Below are 9,982 nucleotides of genomic sequence, written 5' to 3'. Positions count from 1 at the left end.
GGTCTGTCAAGAAGCTGTGCTGGCTCTAAATAGACTGCTGCCACTGCACTCCTAATTTAGCTGGAGGCAGGCAAGTGACATGGTAAAGCTCAAGAATGTCACTTTGCTTCTTGTGTGACCTATGAGATCAGAGGTTTTTAGGAGATACACAGTGACTCTTGCTGAAAGTGCTGCTGGATACAGGAGGTGGAAATCGTGTGGGACTGGGCAAAATGTCAGAACATAAGGGATAAAGGATCCCCTGGGAGGGTTTCTGGCTGTAGGGAGTGACAGCACCTTGAAAACCCTATAAAAACTTTGTGCTGCCTGGAGTTTGGCAGCCAGTGCAGGCTGCCTATGCCTCTGCCTGCAGCCCTTGCAGTTATTACCTCTAAAGTTGCAATTTCATATAAGACACGTGTAATCAGGTGTTTGGTGGTCTCCTAGCATGCAATATAAATCAGGCTTATATATCAGCCACTTCTGTTTGAATAGCTAGCCCTGAGAGCTTTTCTCCTGCTTGTTAAACTTCTGTCAGAGTCAGATATTTGCAATATGAGATGCTTCAGAGCTGCCACCACGAGGCTGATGACATATTTTAGAAGACTGTTACTCCCAAAAGTAGCTCAAAAATGCCTGGTATTGTTATTGAATACTTTTCCCCAAACTCATCATCCCAAGCAACTCCATTAAGCTGATAGAACTGCAGCAGTTGGCTGTGGGTTGCTCTGTGTGTCTGTGCAGGTTTTCAACACTTTGTTTAGGAGGTTACCTCTACCTTTCTGCTTGAGAGATATAGGTCCTAGAAGTGGGAACAGTAAGTGCAGCTGAACACTAAGTGCCAAAGCTGATTTGGGTGATTGTTTATAGCAAAGACAGTTTAAGTCCCAGTGGTAAATACAGTGGAAGGCAGCTTCACTTCTGTAGTTTTAGAGGCTGTAGAATAGGTGGGAGATGGGGTCCTGAAAGGTTATGCTGCCATGCAAGAGTTGTCTAGCACAAAACACAATGTCATGGCTTCTTTAAATTAGTTGTGCTGTGGTGAATGCAAGCCATTGTATCTCCTTCAGAATAATCTGTGAAATTGTTTCATGTGTGTTCATTTTTGATTTGTCCTTGTGAATGTTACATACAGCTAATGACTGATTAGGTTCTTTTATTAATTTTTATTGTGTTTAAGTGAGTTGGCAGGGACAAAGGTGATTGGTTGGATTTAAATTGCAAGCTTTTGGGGACTTAGTATCTGTACAGGAGTTTTAAAAAGATACCATCTTCTAGTTTCAATGCTGTTCCTTGCAATGAGTGTGCAGGTTTCTTATTACAGTAAATTCATATTGAGATAATTGGGGGATGTGAGAATCAATCTGGTAATGTGGCTGTGGCTATCTAACTTTTCCCTTGTTGGATGTGTCTTCCAAATGATGGGAAGTATTGTAATGTTAGCAGCCTCCTGCCAGTGTGTCTCTTCTTCCTCTTCCTGGGTTGAGTGTCAGTTTAGCACAGCCTTTATAAGGTGCCTTGAAGTGGGGGCTGTTCTACATTTAATAATGGCATAATAACCAGCCTGAGAGGCGTGAGGCTGGAATATCACATTTGTGCCTGCTGTTGTTGGGGATATCTGTCTTCCAGTTGTGGCTTTTATGATCTGAAAGGAATTGAGACTCTCAGTCTCTTGTAAAATTAGATGGACCTTATGTTTCTTCAGAGCATCACTGTAGTCTCTTCCATTTTCTCTTTGCATCACCTTTTCCTCTTATTTTCTGTTTTTTAACCTTCTTGCAGTTGTAGTTCCCTTTTGTTGCCATTATGGAGGCAGATTTTTTATCTATCCCTTTGAAAGGATATTTGCAATTTTTACAAAGATTTTTTTCTAGTGTTTTTATAATTTTAGCAGTAATTCTAGAACCATAATCAACTCTGTCTGCTGTGGGTTTTAGACTTAATACAAGTATGCTGGTAATCCTGGCTAGCGTGTTTGCTTCTCTGTCTGAGGGTGGTGAATGCTGAAAAGCACTTTGCCCCCACTCCCAGTGCATGAAATTTAGCAGATCTGCTTGCTTCACAGCAGAGTTCAAAACTAACATTCCTCAGTCCCTAATTAACTTGACAAGACTTTCTCACCCCACAGTCCTGTCCTTTCAAAAGGAAGGAGAAACCTGAAGACACATCACAGTTGTGAACCCTTGTGCTCTGTCTGCTGCTGGGAGGGGAGGAGCAATGTGTTTGCTGCAGAGGGATTAAACAGCTGAAGAAAACAGCCCAGCAGAAAGTGGCAGGGGCAGCTCCTGGGAGAAGATATCTGCCAGGAGGAATGTGTTGTTGGCAGCTTCAGCCACTGAAGGTCTGTTTTCCCTCTGATGCAGAGCTTCTTTCCCCGACAGCCTTTGCTCAGTAATGAGGATGGTAATTGTTATTTATTGGACAAGGATTCCAGCAGTCATGAGTGATTTTGAGAGACTTTGTCTTAGGCTTTCAAAAAGTGATGCACCCTTTCCTCTTAAAAACAAGCCAAACCACCCTGTGGCCTCCTTTCATGGATTTTTAAGGTGAGCATCCTCCAAATCAAAATGTCTCAACTCATGTCATTTTGAAAATCAGTTACTACAGATGGATTTCTAAAGAGCAAGTGATGGCTAAGTCTGTTTCTAATAACATGTCTGGAGCCCCAAGAACATGAATTATGCTGTACATTGTGTGTTGCATGATTAGGATTTAAACTAAGGAGGAAAGGATCCTAATGGGAAACAGTGCTACGAGGAGGTTACAAGCAGACACAAATACAGGCAGGCAGTCTGGTAAGTGGGCTCAAGGGAGATGTGTAAACACAGACTTTTGGTATCCAGTACCTTGAAATTGTGTCATCTGCAAATACTGGCTGCTGAATTGATGGGAACAGTTAAACAAGGGTCTGGCACAACTTATTCTGTTCTGAGTTTTGGGGGCAATTCAAGTCTGCACAGTGGCCAGATCATGGGGCCTGAATCCCCAACCCCAATCTCCTGCAAGCTTCCAGGGCTGGGCATTGCTGCTTGGGAGCCCTGAGGTTTTCTACCCAGCCTTCCCCCTCTAGCTGCACTGGCAGGCCTGGCCAGAGGCAAGGAGAGAAGGGTTCTAAAGGGCTGGCTGAAGTTCTAAAGGCTGGCCAGCTAAAGGGCTGGCAGCTGTTTGAGATTCACAGAATTCACAGAATGACTGCGTTGGAAGAGACCTCCAGGATCATTGAGTCCAACCCAGCCCCAACACCTCAACTAAACCCTGGCACCCAGTGCCACATCCAGGCTTTGTTGAACACACCCAGGGATGGTGATTCCACCACCTCCCTGGGCAGAACATTCCAGAACTTTATGAACCTTTCTGTAAAAAACTTTTTCCTGATATCCAACCTATATTTCTCTTGGCACAGCTGCTTGAGGCTGTGTCCTCTGGTTCTGTCAGTGCTGCCTGGAGGAAGAGACCAACCCCACCTGACTACAACCACCTTTCAGGGAGCTGTAGAGAGTGATGAGGTCACCCCTGAGTCTCCTTTCTTCAGGCTAAACAACCCCAGCTTGTGGGGTTCCCCCAGAGATGTGGGATTCTACCTTCTTCCTGAGCCCTGTGAATCCAGCCAGAGCTCGTCTTCTTGCCATGGTAGTACTTTCCTGACTTTATTACAGGGAATAATCAATGGTAGAGCATGATGATAATGGGTTAATCAGATGAGAAATTATTCACACATTTCTTCATTTGGGAAATGAAGCACTTTTGTGAAGACTTTTAGTTTCCCAGACTCTCTTTCACATGACTCAGAAAGGCATAATATTGGAATCATACCATTAATTTTGCATTGCTTTGTTCTATATTTCTGTATTTGGAGTTTTAGGTACTGATTTCTTCCTCAGCAGCTTTTAAGCATTTTCTAAGTGTAGTAAAAATGTTACTCTTTGCAGTGTGACAAATGGAAAAGAAGCATCTTCAGATTTCAAGCTCTATTTGGTATCTCTCTGTGGTGTGCCACATCCAGAAATAATGAGAAACTCTGCATCAGAGATGCTGGAAAATGAGCAAAAGAAATGAGAGAAAACCAGAACAGAGAGCAGCCAAATGACTCATTGGAAGAGCCCCAGCTTGGCTCTTCTGCTCATTTGCAGAGGCAGAGGAAGGAGACTTGTCTGCTGAGTCCAAGGCAAGGCTGCCTCATCTGGGCACCTTTCAAGCCACCTCCAGACCTCTAAGCCTAAGAACTAAGTCTAAGTCTAAGAACTTCTCTAAGTTTCTTTCCTTTTGATGAAATGTCAATGTTTAGGGAATTGTCAGTGTTATGTAGAGATGTTATAAGCTTCAGTCTAACCTTCAGTGGGTTAGACCTCCCTCAGCCCTAAGTGGATGGAGGCTTTCTCCTAGTTCCTAGTGGAGTTCTCAAAGCTGCCTTCAAAAGTGCTGTGGGGGCACTGTCTTGAGCTGACTGGACAGAGGAGACAGTAGGATCCCATCTGGAAATGATGTGTCTGCATGGGGATTTTGATCAGCTTGGTCTAGTGGAAGGTGTCCCTGCCCATGGAAGGGGGTGGAACAAGATGAGCTTTAAGGTCCCTTCCAACCCAAACCATGCTGGCATTCTGTGACCTTCCTCTCAGACCAGAAGTGGTGGCAGGATGGCACGTGAAACTTCCATCAGCTGAAATCATTAAAGGACTCAGCTCTGCATGGGGACAGCATGAGCCATTTACAGTTGAAAATGTGTTGAGGGTAGTAATGTAGGACAGATTTCTTTTTCCAAATGGTGCAATTCATTGGGGAATTTGTCCATCACCTATCTAAGGAAGATCCAAGCAGCTTGTGAATTGTTAAAGAGTTTTGTTCTGGTATATCTAATCTATTTTCTAACTGAATACTTTAACTGCAACCTCCATAGTCAGAGTAATGTGATTCACTCTTCTTGGCCTGGTTTCCTAAGAAGGTGAGTCTTGTCCATATTTCTGTATTCTCTCAGTGATATCTCTTACTACCTTTTTTTTTTGGTGGGTTTTTTTTTTTGGTGGTTTTTGTTTGTTTGTTTGTTTGTTTTGTTTTTTTTGTTTTTCTCTAGATCCAGCAAAGAATAGAAAGGAGGGAAATTTGTAGGAAGTTGATTGTCTTCCTTATAGGTTTTGTGACAATTGCAGCTGGGAAGAGTCCCATATCAGGCCCTCTTGCAGTAAAATAGCTATAATATTTAAACCACTAAAAGCATGTCAGACCATATTTCTGTTATTAAAGAGAAAGTCTATTTCCCCCTTGCTGACACCGCCTGTCCCAAATCTGGGGTATAGGGAGTAAGTACTAATATCATTCTCCTGGGGTTTCCAAGGTAGCAGTAATTCCACACTTGAATGCACAGACTGTTCAGTGGAAGGCTAAGTGATTATTGGAATGAGTCAATGAGATTACTGCTGCTGAAAACCAGGGAACTGGTGCTGTGAATATAATAAAAGAGGATGATGAATGATGTTCTGTTTTAAAAAGTGTGTTCCCAAACCCCAGATTCGTGTGTACTCGTTTGGGATCCCTACATTAAAGTGTCTTCTCCATAGGCTTGTAAAGCCTGGGGTCAGCCCTGCTGAAACAGGGTATTTCTCAGCCTTTGGGGGGTATAAACACCTTGGAGTTTATCCCCTGTGATGATGAACCACCAGAGCTTCCCAAAAGCTTCCACTGGCAACTTCCCCCTTCCAGTCTGGAGCCCAGCTTCTTGCAGATGAATTTGTCAGGCTTGCAGGAATCACCAATGGGGTGGTGAGCCCAATTCTGGGAACTGCTGTGCTGGTTTTGGATGTGGCTGTCACCCAGGTGGGGTTTGTCCTCTTTCCCACAGTGATAAATGAGCTTTGAATTCCCAACAAAGGTATCCCTGGATTTAGGATATAATTCTATTCAAAGTTTGTATTTTATGGTGATTTTCTTGGAGTGTCTTAAAGTTTGTCTCTGGAGGTGTGTGTCTCTCTTTATTTTTTCAGACACTCATAAAAATCTGATCAATCTGTTGCTGTCCACTACTGGGAGTGTCAGGTTGGAGGCAGAACACCTCATTTACAAAGAAAACTGTCTGTTCCAAATTTCTTCTGGGAATAGGGGAAACCCCTGCAATTAAAGGCTGCTTTGCCTGTCTGCTGTGAGGAAGCTGTTTGGCACCTCTGTGGTCTCCCCCTCACCACTTAGGGGTATCCTTCAAGAGGAGGATCTATAATAAAACTTGACAAAATGGTGGAAATATGATCCACTCCTCAGTGTGATTAAGGCCAGCAGTCATTATGTGGAACATTTGCTCTTGCCTTGTATGCAGCTCTACACTACAGTGCAACTATTTATGGGCCTGGCTCCAATGGGATTTATGGAAAGCAAAATCCTCCCAGTGGATTCGATTACAGCCTGCCAACACTGCAAATGCTGCAGCAAATTGCAACTGCTGCAAAATGAGCTTTCCACAAGGGCTGCCTGACACGTGTCCTGCTAGCAAGAAATTCCCCAGCCATGAGGAGATGGAGTTAAATGGCTCCCCACAGTCCTGCTCTTTTTTCCCTTCTTAAGGCTTACAAGTTGGTTTTAGTGCTGCCTGTGTGCCTTCTCCATTGCTGTCTGTCTTCCTTGACACAGAGCAAGCAGAGCAGTGTACTGTCATACCCATGGTCAGTCATTAGAGGGTCTATTGTACTTTTTTGGCCAAATTTATCATCTTTCACCCTCTGGGGAAAATGAAGGCATTGCAGGGCATCTGAGGGTGAAGGGTGGCTGCAAGTTGTCCTGTCCAGAAAAGAGGGTGGCAAAATCAAATGGCTTTTGTGACTCTGAAGTTGAGGGATACATGAAAAAGAACTTCATTCTCTCCTTTCCTTGCTGCTGGTACTCTTAGCATCCAGAATGTCCAAATACTGGGAATGGGGTTGTTCTTGGGAGGTCCTGGACTTCCTCCCTGTGAGCTGAAGGAGGGTTCAGGTTTCCTTGAATTAAGGAAGGAAGGGTTCAGTTTCCTTGTGTTTCCTTGGTTTTGCCTTCCCCCTCACACTGCTTTTTGCCTTCCCCTTGCTGTGCTGCTGTACACTGGATTTGTGAAATGATCCAAAGTAAAAGCTACCACCCTTGCTCCCCAAAAGTGGCAGCATGGAGACAGAAACAAGTGGGTGACTGAGGTAGGGAGAGAGGTAAAGCAGAAGTGTCAGCAGCAGAAGGGAGTGGCAGGGACCACCATGCTAAGGGTGACAGCTGGCTTGGGGAACACTTGGGAATACAAAGCTTTGGGGGTGAGGCAATAGCAGACTGTCTTGAATCAGCAGCTCTATTGAGAATTTTTGTTTTGTTCTGCTTTTGAGGGAGTGGGTTTGATACTGACCCAGGAAAAATCCTGCAGGATTCAAAGATACACCAGTTCTCTCTGGGTCTGGTTCTCTCAGAGCTGCCATGCATTGTACCTACCCAGGAGACAGAGATCTTTGTGCTCATCCCCTGTTTGAAAGGTTAATTCTTACAGTGGGGTGGCATGAGGGCAAAGGGCAATGCTCATCCCCAGACTCCAGATGCCATGTTTGCAGTAGTGCCAGCAGCCTTTATGGGCTTGCAGAGCATTCCCCAAGCCAAGCAACATCCCTGATCCTTCCTCCAGAGCTGGGAAGGAGCTCTCTGAAGCCCAGCTGGTATGTTGTGATATATTGTAATCTTTGGCAAAGACAGGGAGTGTAGAAGGAATGTAAATACATTTGTCCTAAAGGGAGAGTGCTGATGTATCTGTTTCCAGTTCATGGTAAGGGGATGTTTGATCAGCTGCATTCTCACTCTTGGAAGAGTTTGCTTGTTCTTTTAAAAAACCACAAACAAACCCTCTCCCCACCCCCAACCCAAACAAATAATAAAAAAAAGAAGCAACAAAAATCTACCTGTCAGATATTGCTGGGATCCAACCAAGACTTGGTTTTAAGGTCAGGCACAAAGAAGTTTATTAGCTATGTCTGAAATTTGACCAACTGTTTGAAGTTAAATAATTCCCCTGACTCCTGTGTTCAGCTGTTGCAGAGGGGCTGGATCCTAAACTGCCCTCAATCAGTTGCAGCTCCAGAACTGGCCCACATAAAGGTAAAAAATACCTTTTGCCAAGGCAAGCAGCAGCTGAAGGGGGACCGAGGTTGCTCTGATCAATCCCTTGCTATCCACTACTGGGAGTGTCACATAGAGGTGGAACACCTCATTTACAGAGAAAACTGTTCCAAATCTCTTCTGGGAATAGGGGAAACCCCTGCAATGAAGGGCTGCTTTGCCTGTCCCCTGTGAGGAAGCTCTTTGGCACCACTGTGCCAAACTCTGTACCAAAAGTCTGGCCTGTTGGGCAGAGAGATAGCACTGCAAGCCCATTTACAGGAGTTTCAGCTCTACCTCAGCTGGGTTTTTCCCTTGACAAATACCCCAGTGGTGAGCCTTGGTAGCCCTTACACATATGTCCAGTTGGATTTTCTTGATGGTCTTACCATTCTGGGATGTCCCAGTCCCTCTGGCATTCTAAGGGGAGGTATGTTTGGTGCAGCAGACTTCAGAGTGAAGGGCAGCCTGTGGAAAAGGGACTATTTGGCTCTCTATTCCCTGCAGGCTGGGAGTTGGTGGCAGGGCTTGTGTAATGTCTGTAAAGCTGATGTGGGGAGATAAAGTATTGTCACTCAGTATGTGCAGGTTTCCTTGATAACCTGAGCATGAGCTGTCCTCCCCTATGGGAAGCTTGTGTGGCTTCAGGCAGGACTGGGAAAGATTTCCTAATTGTTTTTTTCTTTTCCCCAGGGGTGTATATGACTCAGAGGCCGTGCATTTCGGAAGGGCTTTCCTGATTCTCACACGTCTCATCCCTCGCAGTGCACAAATACAGTACACAAATACAGCCTGTCTCGTGTGGGCTTTTTTGTGAGTGCCTTTCCCAGGAGCCGAACCCGAGCTCTCCCGAGGTAGGAGCGAGCAGCTGAGGAGTGCGGTGTGTGCTACAAGTGACAGGGTGGCCGCTGCTGTCAGGCTGCATTGCCACCTGCTGGGGACACCAACGCCCTTCTGCGAGGGGTCCCCTGGGGCATTCACATCCTCTGAACAGAGACATAATTCTCTCTCCTAAGATTTTTCTTGGGGAAGGTAGTGAGAACCTCAGAGATAAGGGAAAACAATTCTTATCTCTATTCACTACTCTTGTCGTTTTACACATGTAGAATGTGCAAAGCTGTGTCTGACTGTCTGGAGACAGTCACGGATTTTTCTTTAGTATATTTTTAGTATGGAATTTAGTATAGCATTAGTGTAATATAATACAGCTTAAAAAACCATTTTTTCAGCCTTTCTGAATCATGGAGCACATTATTCCCTGCACTGGGGTTGGCCTGCATTGATAGTCCACAGGCTAGCACCCTACAGGGGTGGGTCTGGCTGGGCTCCAGCCTTTTTCCTCAGGTGCTTATTTTGAGCTCATCTGCTGCCTCTTGGTTTGCTGGAGTTTGTCTTCAGGCATGAATAACGAGCAAGTTGTAACTTGGGGGTTCAGGTTTCTTTCACAGGTGCAGCCAAAGGAATGCAGGGGACACTTTGACCAAAGGATTTGGACCTTCTGGGCAGGAACAGGTGAGGAACCTGTGTTGTTCTTCTCAATGTGAAAAAAGTAATATGTATTTTTAAAAAGCCCAAAAACTCTTGCTACAAGTTATCTGTATATGCTGGGAACTGGCCTGGAGCAGGACTTTGGGACTTGTTGGGACCCAGACACGTTCCTTTGGGTGTTGCCATCAAAGAATCCCACTCAGATTTGGCCAAGCTATTACACTGAGGTGCAAAAACAGGGACAAAAAAAAAAAAAATAGGGGAATTAAGAAAGATGAGATAGTGGTGCAGTGAGGTCTGGCTGCATAACTCAGGTAAGCCAGCAGCTTTGGGGCCCACTGGCTGCTTCTCCCAGAGCTGCTTTTGTGTACTGGATGTGGGATGTGCCACCCTTACTCTCCACCTGGCTCAGCTCCAAGCCTGTCAGGTAGAA

Source organism: Molothrus ater, chromosome 7 (assembly GCF_012460135.2).
Source record: "Molothrus ater isolate BHLD 08-10-18 breed brown headed cowbird chromosome 7, BPBGC_Mater_1.1, whole genome shotgun sequence".
Taxonomy (NCBI): Eukaryota; Metazoa; Chordata; class Aves; order Passeriformes; family Icteridae; genus Molothrus; species Molothrus ater.
Note: the sequence above shows the minus strand (reverse complement) of the source record.